The sequence below is a fragment of the Stegostoma tigrinum genome, chromosome 19 (assembly GCF_030684315.1).
Source record: "Stegostoma tigrinum isolate sSteTig4 chromosome 19, sSteTig4.hap1, whole genome shotgun sequence".
Lineage (NCBI taxonomy): Eukaryota > Metazoa > Chordata > Chondrichthyes > Orectolobiformes > Stegostomatidae > Stegostoma > Stegostoma tigrinum.
Genome location: NC_081372.1, coordinates 39236378 through 39256918, shown reverse-complemented (window position 1 = coordinate 39256918; position 20541 = coordinate 39236378). Strand labels below are relative to the sequence as shown.

Sequence of the window (20541 nt, the reverse complement as noted above, 5' to 3'; positions counted from 1 at the left end):
ATAGGTCTGGCAGTATTTATAGAGAGAAAAACAGAGTTAACATTTCAAGTCCAGTGACCCTTCAGCAGTTCTGCTGAAGGGTCACAGGATCAAAGCATTTGCAGTTCCTACTATCTCTGGATCAAAACATTAACTGTTTTTCTCTCACAGATATTGCCAGACCCGCTGAGTTTCTCCAGTACTTTCCATTTTTGCTTCTGATTTCCATCTTCTGTCGTTCTTTATTTTTGTAAAAATATAGTTTCATGGCATAGAAACCACACAGTGTGGAAAAGGGCCATTGAGCCATAATAATCCTCTGCAGAGCATCCAACCAGACTCACCTCCCTGCCATATTCCTGTAGCCCTGCATATCCTATGGTTAACCCACTTAGCCAACACTGGGCAATTTAGCATGGTCAATCCACTTAACCTGCACAACTTTGGACTGTGGGAGAAAAGTAGACCACGCAGAGGAAACCCATGCAGACACAAGGAGAATGTGCAAAGTCCACACAGACAGTTGCCCAAGGCTGGAATTAAATCAGGGCCTATAGCACTGTGAAACAGTAGTGCTAACCACTGAGCCACTGTCTTAGAATGCAATTGAGCTCCCTGTCATTCGCACATAAAGTAGTCAGAGATGCTAAGATAACGGAGGTTGACATTTTAGAACAGATATAACACAGTGTGGAGCTGGAGGAACACAGGCAGCATCAGAGGAGCAGGAAAGCTGACATTTTGTGTCGGGTCCCTTCTTCAGAAGTCAGGGAGGAGGAAGGGAACTCCGAAATAAATGGAGAGCGGAGGGGTAAGGCTGGGGAAGGAAGATGGGATGGTGAAAGGTGAGTGCAGGTTGGCAGTGGTGGGGATTGGTCAGCGAGGTGCGAGTGGCAGATAGATGGAAGAGAAGACAGTTAGGTCAAGGAGGCGGGGATGAGAGGGAGGGTTGGTCATGGAATGAGGCCAGGGGCGGGAGACGATTCTGATCGTAGTAAAGTCCACATAGACACCACTGGGTTGTAGGCTCCTAAGGCGCAATATAAGGTGCTGCTCCTCCAGTTTCTGGGTGGTATCATTGTGGCACTGGAGGGACCCAGGATAGACATGTCGTCCAGGGAGTGGGAGGGGGAGTAGAAGTGGTTCACGACTGGAAGGTGGCTCTGATGAAGGGTCTAGGCCCGAAACGTCAGCTTTTGTGCTCCTGAGATGCTGCTGGGCCTGCTGTGTTCATCCAGCCTCACAGTTTATTATCCACGACTGGAAGGTGTTTTTGTTTGTTGCAAACAGAGGACAGGTGGTCTACAAAGCAGTCTCCAAGCTGCTCTCACTGGTCCCAAGATTCCAGCATTGGCAGTTCTTACTATATCAGAACAGAGTTATTTGCCTCGTGTGGATATTGACTGAAGCCAGGATTAAGCCTGGTTACAATAAACTTCATTGTTTAATAACAGGTCTTCCTTTTGCATGTGTTTTACTCTTTGCAGCAAACAAGAGATAGTACTTGACTTCTGTTTATTGCATTAAACTCAACATGACCCTGACCATTGTTTCCTAGATTCATGGTCATTTACTTAAGTTGAATTGGTTCTAGTCAGGGTCCTATTGGAATGCAAGGGTCATTAAAATTGTCTAGGAAAGCTTTAGCTATGTCAAAGCCCTGTTGTTGTGTGATGGCTCGGTAGGTAGCACTGCTACTTCACAGCACTGTGGACCTGGGTTCAGTGTCAGCTTCCCGTGACTATATATGTGGAGTTTGCACATTCTCCCTTGTATCTGTGTGGGCTTCTGCCAGATGCTCTGGTTTCCTCTCACAGTCCAACAGTGTGTAGGTTGGGTGGATTGGCTTTGCTGAATTGCCTATAGTGTTCAGGGATGTGCAGCCTACGTGGGTTAGCCATGAGAAGATGCAGGGATTGGGTGGGATGCTCTTTGGAGTGTATACTGAATGGGCCAAATAGCCTGTTTCCACGCTGTAGGAATTCTATTCTATTCATTTTAAACAAGTTAAAGGGAACAGAAAAGACCAAACATAATTTTAGGTTAGACCACTGACAAAAATGTAATACAGCTGATGGGGGCTTGAAATGCCCATTACAGCACACAGTTTCCTGAAAAGTGACATCTCTTGCTCCCCTGGAGATTATGGCTACATGGTCCTGGCAGTTCATGTGCCAGGGGATCACTGGCAGAAGGCAAAGAAGGTTTTCCTCACTGATAGAGGACCCCAGCATCTTAGTGAAAAAGATAAGGCTGAAGCATTTGTAAAAATCTTTTGCAAGAATTTCCATGTGGATTATCTATCCCAGCTTCCTCCAGAGGTCCCAAGCATCGCAGGTGCTAGACTTCAGTCAATTCAATTCAATTCATTGCACTCAACAACTTGCCATGCACCTAACCAAGCTGCTCCAGTACAGCAGAAACACTGGCACTGTTAATGTGGGATACCGAGGAATGCCCTGAACAGGGAAAGTAAGATAAATCCCACCCAGCCATCAATCTACTCTTGAACATCAACAGTGTTATTAAACACTGTTTGCTTGGAACTAACCAGCTCACTGATACACAGCTTGGGTTCTGCCAGGGCCACTCGGCTCCTGACCTCTTTACAGTCTTGGTTCAAAAATGGACAAAATAGTGGAATTCCAAATGCGAAGTAAACATGACGGCCCTCAGCATCAAGATTGCATTTGACTGAATGTGGCAACAAGGAGCCCAAGTTAAACTAAAATCAATGAGAGTTAGGGGATAAACCAGTATTGACTTGTGTCATACCTGGCACATGGGAAGATGGCTGTGGTTGTTGGACTTTCGTCATCTGAGCTCTGGGAGATCTCTGCAGGTGTTCCCCAGGGTAGGGTACTAGGTACAGCCATCTTCAGTTGCTTCAACAATGACCTTTCATTCATCTAAATTATACGTTGGGACATTGATTGATGATTGCACAGTGTTTGGCACCATTAGAAAATCCTCAGATACTGAAGCGGTCCATATATAAATATAGCAAGACTTGGATGTTATCCAGGCTTGGGCTGATAATTGGCAAGTAGCATTTGCACTACACAAATGGCAACCAATGATCATTTCCTATGAGAGATGCAAACTATCAACCTCCGAAGATCTTTATACAGCACCTTCTATGTTACAACCACCAAACTTTAGCAGGATAACATGCGAATGCCAACTTAAGGCTGCCTCCAAGTTACTCACCATCTTGACTTAGAAATATATCACCATTCTGTACTGTTGCTGGATCCAAATCCTAGTACGCCCTCTTTAAGAGCATTGTAGGTATACCAAATATCAAAATGAATTCACCAGTTCAAGGGCAAGTAAGAATGGGCAATAAAATGCTGGCCCAGTCAGTGTAACCCATATCTGCTGAATGAATAATAAAAAAATGAGCACAATGTTTTGCAATGTCCTTGTGTCATAATTTACATGCAACAATTGAAAACAAGTAGCTTGCAACTGTCCCAGTGGGGGAACCTTGCTTGATTTGGGATACAATAAGGCAAAACAATAAAATACAACACAGGAACAAACTCTTCAGCCCACCAAGCCTCTGCACTGATTTCTAATTCTTCTTCAGACCTGATAGTTGTTACCCATGTGCAGCTTCTATCTCTCTGTTTGCCTCACATTCATAGGTCTATCAAGTTCCACCTTCAAGCTGCTAATGGGCCTGGTTTCACCACCTCCACTGCCAGTACATTCCAGGCATCCATCACCCTCTGTGTGAAAAAGTTTCCCTACACTTCTCTCGCTAAACTTTCCCCTTCTCACCGTGAACCTGTGCCCACTTGTAGCTGACCATTCCACCACCCTGGGTGAAAACCCCCAACTGCCCACCTTACGTTTGCCTCTCATAATTTTGTAGATGTCTATCAGATTACTCCTAGGCCTCCATGTTTCCAGTGAAAACAATCCAAGTTTATCCAACCTGTCCTCATAACTAAAACCCTCCACACCAGGCAACATCCCGGTAAGTCTTCTCTGCACCCTCTCCAAAGCATTCATATCCTTCTGGTCTTGTTGTGGCCAAAATTGCACATAATATCCAAACGAGACCGAACTAAAGTTTTTTATCGCTGTGAAATAACTTGCTAACTTTTATATTTGATGCCCTGGCTGATGAAGGCAAGTGCGCTGTATGCCTTCTTGACCACCTTATTGACCTGTATTGTCAATTTTAGGGATCTGTGGATCTGTGCACTAGATCTCTCTGATTGCCAGTGTACCTAAGGGTTCTACCATTTATTATATGATTAGTGCCAGAACTTGATCTTCCAAAATGTGACATCTGACATTTGTCCAGATTAAGCTCCATCTGCCAATTCTCTGCCCAAATCTGTAATCTATCTGTATCCTACTGTATACTTTTGACAATCCTCCACATAATCTGCAACTCCCCCAATATTGGTGTTATCCACATACTTACTAATCAGGCCACCTACATTTTCCTCCAGATCATTTATGTATAACAGGCAACAAAAGGTCCCAGCACTGATTCCTGCGGACACCACTAGTTACTGACCTCCATTCCGAAAAGCTACTCTCTGTCTTCTATGACCAAGCCAGCACACCCCGGATCGCTTGAGAGCCTACCTTTTGTACCAGCCTGCCGTGAGGTATCTTGCCAAATGCCTTACTAAAGTCCACATAAACAATATCCATTGCCCTTCCCACACCAATCATCCTTGTCACCTCCTCAAAAACCCCAACCAAGTTGGTGAGACATGACCTTCCCTGCACAAACCCATGTTCCCTATCACTAACAAGCCCGTTCACTTCCAAATTTGAATAAGTCCTATCTCTCAGTGACTTCTCCAACAGCTTCCCCATCATTGACGTCAGGCTCACCGGCCTATATTTACATGGATTATCTCTGTTTCCCTTCTTAAACAAAGGAACTATATTCTCTAGTCTTCTGGAACATCACCTGAGGCCAAAGAGGATGCAAAGATACATGTTAAGGCCCCAGTTAATTCTTCTCCTGCCTCCCACATTATCCTGGGATAGATTCCATCTGGCCTTGGGGGCTTCTCTATCTTAATACATTTCAGGACATTCAACACTTGCTCCTTCATTATGTTGACCTGCTCGAGAGTATTCACATACCTTTCCTCAACATCAACATTCCTCACATCCCTCTCTTTGGTGAATACCAATGTAAAGGACTTATTAACAATATCACCCATCTCCTCTGGCTTCACACATAATGTCCCTTCTTTATCACTGAGTGGGCCTACCTCCTTTCTCCTAATATATGCATAAAATCCTTGGGATTCTCCTTAATCCTGCTGGTAAAGGACATTTTGTTGCCCATTTTAACCCTCCTAACTCTTCGATTGAGCTGGGTCAGGTCCAGTATGGTCCCCTCCCTCAGTGGACTATTCACACACTGTTTCAAAAAATTCTCTTGAATACACCTAACAAATTGCTCCCCATCCAAATGCCTGGCACTGACAGAGTCCCAGTCAATATGGAGGAAGTTAAAATCACACACCACAGCAACTGTTACTTTCACATCTTTCCAGAATCGGACTACATATCTCTTTCTCTACATCCCACCGGCAGCTGGGAGGTCTGTAGTGCAATCCCATTATTGTGATTGCACCCTTCCTATTCCTGAGCTCTACCCATAATGCCCTGCTGCAAGATCCCTCCAGGATGTCCTCCCTCAGCACAATTCTGATAAGCTCTCTAACCTGTAATTCAACTCTCCCACATCTTTTAACTCCCCCTCTCTCTCAACTAATACATCGACACCCAGAAATTTAAGCTGCCATCTGGTCCCTCTTTCAACCATGTCATTGTGATAGCAAAATCATCATAATTACATGCATTAATCCAAGCTCTAAGTTCATCTGCCTTATCTGTTATACTTCTTGCTTTGAAGAAAATAAAGTCCAACCTTCAGTTTTGCTGAGCTCAACAACCTCTCCCTGGCTGCTCTTCCTCTTAGCTAGATTTGCCATAGACTCAAGCTCTTCCCCAGTCTGTATACGTACTGACCTGCTGCTCTGATTCCCACCCACTGCCATACGAGTTTACACCGCCTGAGTAGCACTAACAAATCTCACTGCATGGGTATTGGTGTTCCTCCAGTTTAGGTTTAACCAGTCCTTCTTGTACAAGTTCCACCTTTCCTGGGAGGCATCCCAATGGATCCACATATCTGAAGCCCTCCCCACTATTCAGCTCTTTAGCCACATGCACAGTTGCATTATGTCTCTTTTCATAGCCGTAGTAGCATGTAGCACGGGATGTAATCTTGGGATTACTACCATAGAGGCCCTGCTTTTTCGTTTACTGCCTAATCCCCTGAATTTTCATTTCAGAACCTTGTCACTCTTTGCAACCATTGGGGGAAAATACAGTTTTCACTGTTTATGATCTTATGAATAGACAAATGGAAAATCTTTCAGAAAGGTAAATTCGGATGACAACATCATGAGGAAAGCACATGTTTCGAGTCAAATGATTTTCAATATATATCTAAAATTAATATCCTATTTTGTGCAGATGCATTGGTGTGTATCAGTCAGAAAATATAAACTGAAAGAGTACCTAAACTAATACTATTCTGGAAAACTCATTCTAAGGCCTGGCATGATTTCAATGACAGTCCAGTGTCTACAGGTGGTGGCATAGGGGCTCAGTCATGCCTCACCGTATCAGGGACCCGTGTTCAATTCCAGCCTCAGGTGACTGTGAAGAGTTTGCTTGATCCCCTGTTTCTGTAAGGGTTTCCACTGGGCACTTCTGTTTCCTCCCATAATCAAAAGATGCGCAGGTTAGGTGGCTTGGCTATGCTAAATTGCCCCATAATGTCCAGGGATGTGCAGTCTAGGTGGATGGTTAATGTAGGGTTATGGGTATACAATGGATGTAGAGTTTGCTCTTCAGAGGATCAGTGCAGGCTCAATGGGCTGAATGGCTTCTATCTCACTATAGGGATTCAATGAAAGTGGTGAGTGTGGAACTAAGATGCGTGATTGCTAGTTGTTTCATTTCTCAAATGTTTCATTTCATGCAATATCCAACAAAATGATAAGCTGAATATGATTTTCTGCCAACCCGAGGGGCAAAGCATTTCAAGTAAATCTCCCTGTTCCAGCTTTGAATCAAATGGCCCACAGCAGCTATTCTACCTTGTATTAACTCATATCAGTGGCAGAAAAATCTTTAAGTATTGGGAAACTGAAGCAAAAAATAAAGCTGTACTGCACAGCAGGTTTGTCAGCAGGCAATAAAGGGACCACACCTAAAATCATATCTTGACTTTTCTCTTTGAACTTTATGATGAGTCTTTACATCTTTAAAAAGAAACTCATTTTGTCCTCAGTACCTTATGTTGTTTTATTGTATATTGTGGAGATAGATATACTGTACATGCAAAGGCAGGAAATACTGAACTGTAAAGACAACCTTTTATATTCCACTTTATTTACGTAGTGTTATTCACATCAGGAAGTCCACAGATTAAGCTTTTTTTTAAAGCTGACGTCTCTCCTAAACAAGGGATGCATATACTTAGCTACAAGCAATGTTCATGGCAATAACTTTACCAATGTTGTCACATTCAAAATGTATTTCTATGGGATTTCCATGTTTGGGAAAAATCCTATATTATTGAATCAAATAAGATATTTAATTGATTATTAAAGGTCATTTCTTGTTATTAAATAAGGAATTAAAGTAAAAAGCTATGCAGCAAATATTTTTGTTAAAATGGTGAGATTTTCCTGAAGTGAAACTATTTTTGTGAAGTCTAAAAGGACAGCAAAAAAATCAACTAGACACAAAATGTCAGCACACTGGCAAAACCAATCAAAATGATAAGCCAAGAGATAATGGGAACTGCAGATGCTGGAGAATCCAAGATAACAAAGTGTGGGGCTGGATGAACACACCAGGCCAAGCAGCATCTTAGGAGCACAAAAGCTGACGTTTCGGGCCTAGACCCTTCATCAGAAAAGGAGGAGGGAGAGAGGGTTCTAAAATAAATAGGGAGAGAGTGGGAGGCGGATCAAAGATGGATAGAGGAGGGGATGGATGGAGAGGTTGCAGTGGGAGAGAGATCCCCTGAGGTTTGTCGGGAGGGAGGAGGGTAATGTCTTCAGGTTAGGCATCCCTAGAAGAGGCTTCCCCATCCCCCTTTTCTGATGAAGGGTCTAGGCCCGAAACGTCAGCTTTTCTGCTCCTAAGATGCTGCTTGGCCTGCTGTGTTCATCCAGCTCCACACTTTGTTACCTCGGATTCTCCAGCATCTCCAGAAATTTCAACTTTTGTTTCAGATTTCCAGCATCCATAGCTCTTTGCGTTTTTTGATCAGAGTCTGAGATTTGTGCCCTGAGTTGAGTGACTAATGGCATTTCTATTTATTTTTCACTAATATGCAGGGAGGTTGTTTAAAGTGACCTATGAATAAAATGGCTATTCAATGAATAGGTGGGGGGAGGGCTGCAATTTGATGATGGCATGGGCACTAAAGAGGCGATATTGCATAGATCTCCCATATGTCAGTGTGTTGTAAAACAGGCCGCAAATGCAAGTCCACCTGTTTAAAGTCTCACCCCACCCCCAATTTGAATTACATCCTTTTTATTTGTATAAACATCTTGTTCCAATTTTCTCATTGCTTTGCTTATAGTATGGCTGTGTACAGCTGCAAGTCTAATGCCGCCAATGTACTAAAGTATTCAGGCCTCAGCTAAGTAGATGCAATATAATGTGACAGACATCAAAGAAATTGTATACACCGGACGCCATGTCAGACTGATTCCTTGACCCCAAATTCTCAATAATAAATAACATCAATTTGCATTTATAAAGCACCTTTAACACCACCAAGCACTCCAATACACTTCACAAGAGTGTTAACAAACAAAATGGACACCAAGCTACATAAGGAGATACTAGAACAGATGACCAAATGCTTGATAAAGGTTAACGTTTTAAGTCTTATGTCATTAAGGCCAACAAGGTACAGAGAGGCAAAGAGGTTTATAAGAAGGTCTAGGCACTAGAGGCTGCTACCTCTAGAGCACAAAAATTCTAGTTGTGTAAGAGGTCAGACTGAGGAAGAGTAGAAAACTCAAAATATTGTTGGATTGAAGGAGGTTATAGTGTTAAGTTAAACAGTTCTTTTTATGAGACTTTCCTTGAAAATTGTTACTCCACCCTGGAACAGAAAGATTATATTGCAAAGCATGTGTGGTTCTTATTTTTAATCCAAAGAAAACTCACTTAATTTAATTGAAGTGACACTTTGTGAGTTCCAACATGCTTGTTGAATAATGGGCTGCTTGGCACATCACAGGGAAGGCCCTGAGGCCATTCTAGGCAACAGAATCTGCTTCCTGTGCCACTACACCCTAAGCATAATATAACAATTCTTAGTTTGCAGCTTGATAAGCATTTCCAAAAAGACAGCCAGCATCTCTTTCAAGATATTTTGTCAAACTGCCACTTATTCTCTTCATATTCCCTCATAGGCATGTCAGAATACTGAGTAAAGAAGACCAGTTTACTGTAGAAATCAGATCATTATTTCTGACAACAATTGTGTTACATGGAATTGCTTGATAAGATGCATATCTTTTGTTGTTGCATGCTGGTTAAAAACAGAAATATACATATGAAGATATGAACCAAGTGCAGGAGTGGGCCATTAAGCTTTTTGGGGTCTCCTTCGTTCATTAAGATCAAATTTCAAATCCACATTTCCACCTACCTCTGGTAACCTTTCAGGCTCTTGTTTATTAAGAGTCCACTTAACTTTACCTCATAAATATTCAAAGGGTCTACTTCTACAACCTTTTCAGAAAGAATGTTCCAAAGACTCAATTCTAGGACAGAAAGTAAAAGTTGCCTAATTTTTGTTTTAAACGGCAACCCTCCATTTTTAAACAGTAATCCCATATGTAGATTCTCAAATGAGAGGAAACACCCGTTTTATATTTACCCTGTCAAGACTCTTCACAACCATACAAGTCAAGTTGACTCTTATGCTTCTAAATTCCAGCACAGTTTATTGTGTCTAGTCTTTCCTCATAAGAGAACCTGCCCATTCCAGGTGCTAATTTAGAGATAATGGGAACTGCAGATGCTGGAATAATCCAAGATAACAAAGTGTGGAGCTGGATGAACACAATAGGCCAAGCAGCATCTTAGGAGCACAAAAGCTGATGTTTCGGGCCTAGATCCTTCATCAGAAAAGGGGGATGGGAAGAGGGATCTTCACCTCTATCCACCTTTGATCCACTTCCCCCTCTCTCCCTATTTATTTCAGAACCCTCTCCCCGTCCCCTTTTCTGATGAAGGGTCCAGGCCCGAAACATCAGCTTTTGTGCTCCTAAGATGCTGCTTGGCCTGCTGTGTTCATCCAACTCCACACTTTGTTACCCAGATGCTAATTTAGTTAGCCTTCTCTGAATTGCTTCCAAAGCATTTACAACCTACCTTGAGTGAGGAGACTAATATTGCACACAGATGCAGTCTCATCAGTGCACTGTATAACTGAAGCATAACTTCCTTTTGCATTCAGTTCCCCTTTCAATAAATGTTAACACACTATTAATTTTCTGAATAAATTCTGAATAACCATTTGTGATTCATGAACAAAGACACACAGATCTATCTTTATCTCAGAGTTGTGCAATCTGACAGCGTTTCGGTAATACGCTTTTTTATTCTTTCAGCAAAAATGGATCAGTTCACATTTCCTTACATTGTGCTCCATTTGACAGCTGTTTGCCCACTCACTTAACAAATCTATATATTTTTGTGACCTCTTTGTGTCCTATTCACTACTCACTTTTCCTACCTATCTTTCTGTTGTCGGCAAATTTGGCTTCATATTTCCAACTAAGTCACTTAAATAAATTGTAAAGAGTTGAGGTCCTAGCACTATTCCGTGTGCTACACCTTTCATTACTTCTCACCAGTATGAAAAATAACCATTTATCTCTTCCTACTAGCCAGCCAGTCTTCTATCCATGTCAGTATGCTACTTTTTACACATGAGCTTTTATTTTCTACAATAGTCTTTGATTTGGCACCTTATTGAATGCCTTCTGTAAATCTAAGTACACTCTATCCACTGGTTCCCCTTCATCCACAGTTCGTATTAGCTCCTCAAATGACTCCAATAGATTTGAAAACAGTTCATACACGTGACTGAAAACATTACTTAGAGATGTGTTACTGAAACTTCTCACCTTTCACTCGCCAGGACAAATGCAAAATGCCAAATTCCAAATTACCACACTAATTGGTACTACAGGTAAAGAAGGGCTATTTGGTTGTCAATTTGATGTGTGACTTAGAAGCAGGGATGCTCGAAAGAAACATACATGTTTTATCAGATTTGTACACCTAAAATCAAGAAAGACATGGCAACATTGCCAGTGATAACCAATTTCCGAGGAAGAATGACATGACATATGAGTTTATAATGTTAAATGCCTCCGTGATATTTTAAACTAGTCAGGAACATTTCATTTCTGTAATTGTGTCCCTTGACTATTGTGTATCTATATCAGTTTGACTCCCTGGAAATCACAGCTACTCTTAATTTCTATATCTAAGTTTAGCAAGTAAGTTTTGTAAAATGTTAGTACAGCTTTAAATATTTATAGTATCTTAAATGACCTCGTTGGCCTGTAGTTTTGAAGCTTGCCTTGGTAAACAATATCTATTTTCTAGTGGGTCACTATTACATTCTCTTTGAAGGTTTTCTGACACACTTACAATATAAAAAATACAGCCCAGAGACTTACAGATCTCAAGTTGACTGAGTTTGAATTTGTGAAATTGACAAGAATGCACATTTTAGAAAGGGATACTGCTGTTTAAATCAAAGACAGCAGAACATGGTTAAAAATTTACCTAAGGTCATGGTCTTTTGCAGTTAAACACTTCTTCTGTTCAAACCCTCTTTGGGGAGTTAAGCAAGCTAAGTTGATTGAATTCTTTCTTTTATTAGCAGTGACAATCTAATCTTTTACAGATGTTCCCACAAGGTGGTCACCAAATGGCTCCTTTCGCCGCATTTACTAATCATAAGCTTTGTTCAGAAAATGGAAAGCTCACTTTACCTGTAGCAGAAATGTAATCTTGTTTATGACTCACTTACTTCTCAAGTCATTAAGAAGGAGTATAATGAAAACTCAAACTCGTTCCCCTTAAGCATCTACTCCCAAGTCCACTGTTGAGTTGATGCCTGTAATACATATAACAGAATCACTGTGAAATTTTATTCTCCAATGAAGAAACTGGTATCTAATCAGAGGAGGACTTCATGGCAAAGGGCTTTTCCAAGTGTGATATGAAAACATCTTCACTATTTTCTTCCTTCGGTCTCTGCACAAAACAGCTTTGCAAAGAAGTCATAGAGTCACACAGCACAGAAACAGGCCCTTCAGTCCTACCAATCCATGCCGACCATGTTCCCAAACTAAACTAGTCTCACCTGGCTGCTCCTGGCCCATGTCCCTCGGAACCTTTTCTATTCATGTGCTTATCCAAATGTCTTTTAATTGTTGTAATTGTACCCACATCCACCACTTCCTCAGGAAGTTAATTTCACATGCAAACCACCCTCTACTTAGAAAAAGAAAGCCCCTCATGTCAGTTTTGAATCCCTTTCCTCTCACCTTAAAAATATGCTTCCTGGTCTTGAAATCCTAGGGAAAAGACAACTACCATTAACTCAATTTATATCCATCATTATTTTATAATCTTCTATAAGGTCACCTTGAGACCTTGGGGTGCAGGTTCATAGTAGCTTGGAGTCACACGTAGTTAAGATGGTGAAGAAGGCATTTGGTATGCTTGCCTTTATTGATCAGTGCATTTTAATATAAGAGTTTGGAGGTCATGTTGCAACTGTACAGGATATTGATTTGATCACTATTGGAATACTGCATTCAATTCTGATTTTCCTGCTCTCGGAAGAATGTTTGTGAAACTTGAAAGGGTTCAGAAAAGATTTACAAGGATGCTGCATGGTTGGAGGGTTATATGGAGGGGCTGAATAGACTGGAGCTATTTTTCCTGGGGCTTTGGAGGCTGAGGTTTATGAAATCATGAGGGGCATGCAAGTTCTTTTCCCAGGAGTAGGGGATTCCAAAACTAGCGGGCATAGGTTTAGGTGAGAGGGGAAAGAGTTAAAAGGGATCTAAGGGGCAACTTTTTCATGCAGAGGGTGGTGTGTGTATGGAATGAACTGCCTGAGGAAGTGGTAGAGGCTGGTACAATTGCAACATTTAAAAGATATCTGGATAGGTATATAATTAAGAAGGGTTAGAGGGATATGGGCCTGTAGATTGTAACTAGATTGATTTAGGTTATCTGGCCAGCTCGGACGAGTTGGACCGAAGGGTCTGTTTCCATGCTGCATACTTGTATGACTCTATGCCTCTATGACACTGTTCAACCTCCTACACTCCAGTGAAAAAAGCCCCAGTCTATCCAACCTTTCTTTATGACTCAATCCTTCCATTTGTTAGTGTGTTCAAGCTCTGATATCTTCTTCTCCTTTAGGTTCACTGATCTCTTATCCTCTCTGAATCTCTCGCTCTTTGTAAAATCCTCAAGCAATATACATGATCACCAACTTGACCTGCCATCTCATTTCTTCACAGTATTGGGAGCCTTCTCATTTGGTGCTATTCTTTGATCTCGTATGTGTTTCACTCTCTACCCATATCCCCCTACAACGTCTCAAACCTACCTACTTCCATAAGCATCACTGGGCAAAATTATCCCCAAATTCATTTAGAACTTGGAGTTCCTCTCCAAACCACTCACCAACATGACTTGGAAATAAGTCGTCATTCCTTAACTGTCACCAAGCCAAAAACTTGGAATTCCTTCCATAACAGCATTATGAGTCGACCTATAGCAGGAGGACTGCAGCAATTCAAGAAGGCAGCTCATTGCCACTTTCTCAAGGGCAACTAGGGATACAAAATAAATGCTGGTCCAGCCAGTAATGCCACATCTCATGAATGAATAATAATAAAAAATTACAAGTGCTTTGTCAAAATCCCAATTTTCAAGACTTTGGCTCAGTTTGCCACAACAAATTTTGGATACTGACTTGCTCAGCATCGATCTCATTAGCACCTTTGATGCTATTGTTCATAATAAAAATCTTTACTCTATGTCTCATTCTGGCTGTTCTCCTGGTGCATCTCTCTTTGATTTGATTTTTATTGTCACTTGTTCCAAGGTACAGTGGAAATTATTGGATTGCATGCTAACTAGACAAATCATACCTTACATAAGAATATCAGGATAATGGAACAGATTGCAGAGTATGGTGCTATAGCTACAGACAAGGTGCAGAGAAAGATCAACTAATATATGAGGAGTCCAATTATAAGTCTGATAACAGTGGGGAAGAAGCTGTTCTTAAATCTGTTGATATCTGTTTTCAAATTTTTGTATCTTCTGCCAGATGGAAGAGGGTGGAAGAGAGTATAACCAGGGTGGGAGTGATCTTTGATTACGTTGGCTGTTTTCTCAAGGCAGAGGGATGTGTAGACTGAGTCAGTGGATAGAAGGCTGGTTTTCATGATAGACTGAACTGTGTTCACAATTCTGTAATTTCTTGCGGTCTTGGGCAGAACGGTTGCCATACTAAGCTGTGAAGCATCCAGATAGGGTGCTTTCTATGGTACATCTATAAAAATCAGCTGAACTCCCTTATTTCGAAGGACACAGAGATAAAAGGGTATGGCAGACAATTAGTTAAGTCATCAGTCACTGGATCTGGCCTGATCACATATCTGGGGAGGTGACGGCCAAGTGGTATTATCACTGGACTGTTAACCCACACACCCAGATGATGGTCTGGGGACCTAAGTTCAAATCCTGCCAAGGTACATTGTGGAATTTGAATTTAATAAATTATCTGGAATTAAGAATCTAATGATGACCATGAATCCATTGTTGATTGTTGGAAATATATAAATGATGCCTAGCCAGGGATGTCACATCCTGATAATGAATAAAGAAAAAAAATACTGTTGGATCCACTGGTTGTGTGATAAAATTGTTCACCATTCCAAGAAAATCCTGGAATTGAAGATTACCCAGGCTTCTTTTTGTTTACACTGCAAGCTGTTTTTTTAAACCCATTTCTCATTTCTTCGCTCTCATTTATTGAGATAATCTTGCGGTACTGATGGCTTACAACCTACCTCTAACCAACCTAAAGCTCCCTATACTGCCCCATCTCAGAACTTGAAACTTGCTTTATTTCCCACCATTATCCTTTATGGCCTCTTCAAGTTCCTCTCGTGCATGAGAACAATCTCCTGTTCTTTCAAACTATTCCCACGAAACTGCTGACCACCCATCTTCCCCTCCTGGCCCTGTAGTGAGTAATATTGTTAACAATTCTTCCTCTTTAGTTGTTGTCTTTCTCTTCTTTGAATCTGATTTTATCACCTCTCCCCTCAAAATAAAATCCTTAACCCCACTTGCAAACTGTACCCCATTACTGACTTTATCTCCAGACCCTTATGCAAATTTCCACCTGTCAATGGTGTATCCTTTCTTGGACCTTCATATTTGTAACCATCCAATCAGGTTTCCATATCTGTTACATCATCAAAACCACAATCAGAAGAAAATCACAAATGGCATCTCATGTGATGGTCACAAAAGTAACCCATCCCTTTCTGTTCTTCTAAATCTGCCTTCAATCTTTGACACACTTGACTATATCAGCCTCTTCAATATCTCTCCATCATCATCTATCTGGATAGGACTACACTCTCCTATTTTTGTCCATCTAATCATCTAGTCATAAAAGCACTAGCATGTTTTAACCTTCTGCTCCCATAATATCATCTCTATTGTCTCCCAAGGATTTGTATTTGATCTTTCTTATTTCTGATCTACAAGTTGACCCTCTGTAACAATATCTGAAAGCACAACAGTAGTTCCTACATGCATTATGACACCTAACTTACCTCACCACCACCTCTCTTGATTCTTTCTTCCCTTGTTAAATTACACAGTGGTGCGTGAGCGATCTCATCCAAGTAAATATTGGGAAGGCTCACACTGTTGTCTTTGGTACCTGCTCCAAACTGTATTCCTTTTTAATAGCTCTAGCCCTCTTATAAACAATGACTTAAGATTAAATCGAACTATTTGCAATGCTTGTTCCCATATTTCAATGTAAGAGGAGCTTTAGGATTTACATCTGAGTTCTCACTAAACTGCCTATTACCACTGCCGTAAAATAATCTGACTTTTCCTCGGGTGGGGGAGTTCAAAATGAGGGTGCATATTTTTAAGTTGAGAGGAGAAAGATTTAAAAAGGACATGAGGGGCGTTTTTTTTTACACAGAGAGTGGTTCATGTGTGGAATGAACTGCCAGAGAAAGTGATGGATGCAGGTACAATTACAACATTTAAAAAACATTTGGATAAGTTCATGAATAGGAAAAGTTTGGACGGACATAGGCCAAATGCCAGCAGGTGGGACTAACTGAGTTTGGGAACATGGTTGGCATGGACTGGTTGGACCAAAGAATGCCCCTGTGACTCTATAACTCAGCTTATCTCCTGCTGAAGCATTTACCCATGACTTTGTTACCTCTGGACTCCACTATTCCAAAGCAATTCTGATTGATTTCACTTATTCTACCCTTTTCAAATGACATCCAAAATTCAGTTGACAATGTCCTTACACCAAGTCCCATTCACCCATCACCTATCTGCTAAGTGATCGAGCAACACCATGATTTTAAGATTACGTATTTTCAAATCCCTCTATTGCATCACCCCTCTGTGATATCATCCAGCCTCATAATTCTCCAAGATATCTGCAGCCATCGAATTCTGGCCTCTTGAGCATTCCCAACTTTAATTGCCCCTACATTGGGAGCCTTGCCTTCAACCTCTGTGCCATAATCATTGGAGGTCACTTTGTGTCTTCTACCTGTCCAGCTTGAAATCTTCATTGAAAACGTTCCAATGAACTTACCTCAGTGACCAACCTTTAGGGTCTTAGTTCTCTGATATCCCCATACAGCATTATCAGACTTTGTTCTATTTTATTGTTGTGATATATTTTGAACATTTTATTGCATTAAAATCAGTGTTATAAATAAACATTGTTGACGATGATTTTGCATATTTTTAAGAGTATTTTTTTGAAATAATATCTTGTAACCAGCTACTTTTAAAGCAAATGAACATTAAGAAAATGCTTATTTTTTTCTATTTCCCATTTCATTAATTTGGAAATACACACTTACAGTTAAGGAGGAAATGTTGTATGTCCACACTGTGTTATTAACTATTCCAGTTACAAAGGTTTGTCCCTCAACTTATTTCCAGATGACTGTTGCAATGAATTTCCACAAACAGGCTCAACCACAAAAAAGGTAATGAGATGATTGGAGGTTATTCTGATTAAAATGTCATTTTATGCTTCAATCTTTGTGTTTCTGTGAAAAAATTGATAAAATCAAACATACTGCATTGTGTGAAATATTGATCAACAGGTCAAGCAGCATTTATGAAAAGAAACAGAATTAATGTTTCAAGTCAATGATGGTCCATACCATACCAGTTAACATAGCCCCTGATGTGGCTGAGTTAACTTGCAATAGTTAAGTTGCAAGTGGTTATGTGAAATAAGCCGATAAGGTAAATGCAGTAGCATGCAGCCTTCATCAACTATATCCAAATGCCTTACATAGATTTAGCTGTAAATATCTTCTTTAAAATCCCTTACAGCTTGAACATAAACAAAATGTTTTTCACTAGATTTAAACAATGTAGGATAAATAATTGTTTTTCAAATTGCTATTCTCACTAATCACTAAAACTTCAGCTTTATTGGCTGATCATTTTTCAAGCACACCCATATTACCTATTCCCATATTAGAACTGCTAACATTGCCATCTTGCCTGTGATCCTGTAGATTTTTTTGAAGACAGTTGTATTAAAAGCCAGTGACGCCTAGCTTGACAGAAATAACACTTCATCTAGCTTGCCCAGTGCAAAACATGCCTGTGATTGAGTCACAGAGGAGTACTGCTGTGCTTTGGAACAGGAAGACAGAACTGGACACCTACAGAGAAGGGGAAGAGAATAAAGACTGCGGAAAGAGAGACCTCAACAGCAATTATTCTTTAAGATATTTTATGAGGTCTGGAAATGGGCTTAACAAGAGCTGAAGTGGAAATCATGTTTTTGCTAACACAACTAAGGTGTAGTGTATACAATATAGGGAAATCACGAAACAGAACATAGCAATGTGGAGTTTATGAACATGCTTTGGCATGTATACGCTCAGTGTGGGATCTTACCCAAAGTGAAAGAGGGTGGAGTACTGTAAGTAGTTGCAGTAAATTAGGATAAAGCTCACTTTGATTATGTGTTATGACTACTGTTAGTCCCAGTTGCATTTTCTGTGGCAATTAAATTGAAAGTTGGCAATTTTGGGGGAAGGATTTTTCACACTCTATGTGTGGCCTAGGAAGTCAATATAAAGTACTCAGCCTCCCTTGGTCAGTCTTTAAATCTAAGCACCAGTAGTTGGACAGCAGTCCCTTTCTGATACCTTCCTCTAGAATGTAATTTTATCACCAACACTATGGGCAGGATATTGTTCCTTATCTGAAAGTGAGAAGTGTCTAGGAGTTGCTGAAGGCTGTCCAAATCACCAATTGAATATCAGAACACTGTGGATGCTGGAATTTTAATTGCATTTTAAATAACATAAAAGTGATTAAACTATATCATATAATTTACTAAGAAACAAAACAAGTAAAACTTTCACACAAAAGGAATCTACTATGTGTTAATTGTCTTCAAAATGCAGCATGATTATTTCAATGATCAGCTTTACCTCTTGAGTAACTCTAATCCCTTTTATATTCTTAGTGCAAATGCATTATATCAACATGGAGTTTTCTCTTTAACAACTAAGAAATGCATGCCTTTAATTGGAGTCATGTTAGGAGTGATTGAAAAATTGTTTTAAAGCCGAAGTCAGGCTGTGAAAAGAATTGTGCACATCGCAGGTATGTGCATATTGAATAAGGCTAGTGTGAAAAGTAATAACTAAACCTTTATTCTAACTTTTGGTTGTAGGGCCCATTTTCCAAATAACCCATTTTTCAAATAAATTAGCAATCACATGTCCCATGTTGTGACTTATTTCACAGTAGTACATCAGTACATCTTTCAAAAGCATGTTTGTGATATGATCACTCTCTGGTAAAATGTGACTTGAGAGTATAAAGGTCTGAAACTCCATTTTAGTTTAGGCCATTTGAAGCGTGACGTGCTGTTAGAAGCTTTGTTCTTTGTAACCAAATAGTCTAATACTTACCCAGACACTGAAGTGCTTGTCAATTAATGTTTGCATGTAAGAGTGAGCCGGAATAAATATTTCCTTGGATTATTCAATACTACATCTAGTTCCTATGTTACAGGAAATACCATAAGCATTGTAACATTGAGTGCACATACAATGTTGGAAGCAAAACACACTGTATTATGGTGCAATATAAAACTGTCGTATGTAAAGTATTTTAATTTCCTTAAGAAAACAGAGTTTTAGTGAAAGATATAAGTGAAGTGGACCTGCCTTCTTAATGCAAATTGTGTGCTTCTTATGGTGTTTGAAACTGATGCTCATAAATAATTGAATGATATTTTATCCAATCAATGATTAATGTCTCAACAGCCAAAAAAGGATAGTTTCGTAGAGTTTTAAAATATGTAAGCTAACAATTCATAATAAATACATCAATGCATAAGAGCAGATATTTCAACATAATTAAACACTATGGATATGTCTCTTCCAGACATAATTCCGTTATTTAAAATGTAAGCTCAGTCTTTAAAAGCATAATTCTTTCCAATCATCTCCAAAAACTAAATACTTGAGGTGTATGATTGACATGTTGAATCTCTATCAAATGTTTTCCACTCAACCCAGAGAGTTGTTGCTTATTGATGTTAGTTGGGCTTATCATTGGCAATGATAAAGGAAAGTCTTGTGAAACTTGATAGGATATGCATGTTTGTTAGTTATTAATTGCAAAAACAGGAGATTTAGTGGTGGTGGATAACACATAAAAAGTTACACAGGTGCTTTGAAGGTGGTAAAAAAAATGTATTCAGTTGTGCGTGAAAGCACTTCTCAATTTTAAAAAAAGGGAAAATCTTGTGTAACTATTATGCCATCATGATGATCCATCTGACATCCCAAACCACTTCAGAGCAGGTGAATTACTATTTGGGACGTTAGAATTGTCATAATGTAGAAAATTTACATGTAATTTATTGTTATTGAAGCAGTTTAAAAATAGAAATATTTTATTTCTCAGTTTCACAAACTTGTATTGAGCCAATTTAGTTCTTTAAAAACTATTGAAAGCTTCTACAAACTCCCAGGCATCCCTGGAGCCCAGAATGAAAATGACAAGTTTATGAAGTATTTAGGGTCAAATCAAGGGCCTTAATTTTGAAACTGACTGCCCAGCTTCCTACATCTGCACTCACACTCC

General features: G+C 40.0%; 1 protein-coding gene across 2 annotated transcripts in view; it reads left to right on the top strand.

Annotated features, from left to right (window-relative positions):
- Positions 1–20541, top strand: part of spata2 (spermatogenesis associated 2) — a 157406-nt gene that overhangs the window by 44604 nt on the left and 92261 nt on the right. The window contains exon 2 of one of the 2 annotated variants that reach the window (XM_048549839.2): positions 17353–17399. The exons of the other annotated variant lie outside the window; for it this stretch is intronic. The gene's annotated coding sequence lies outside the window, so the exon portion shown is untranslated. The remainder of the gene's footprint in view (positions 1–17352; positions 17400–20541) is intronic. 2 annotated transcript variants of the gene reach the window in all.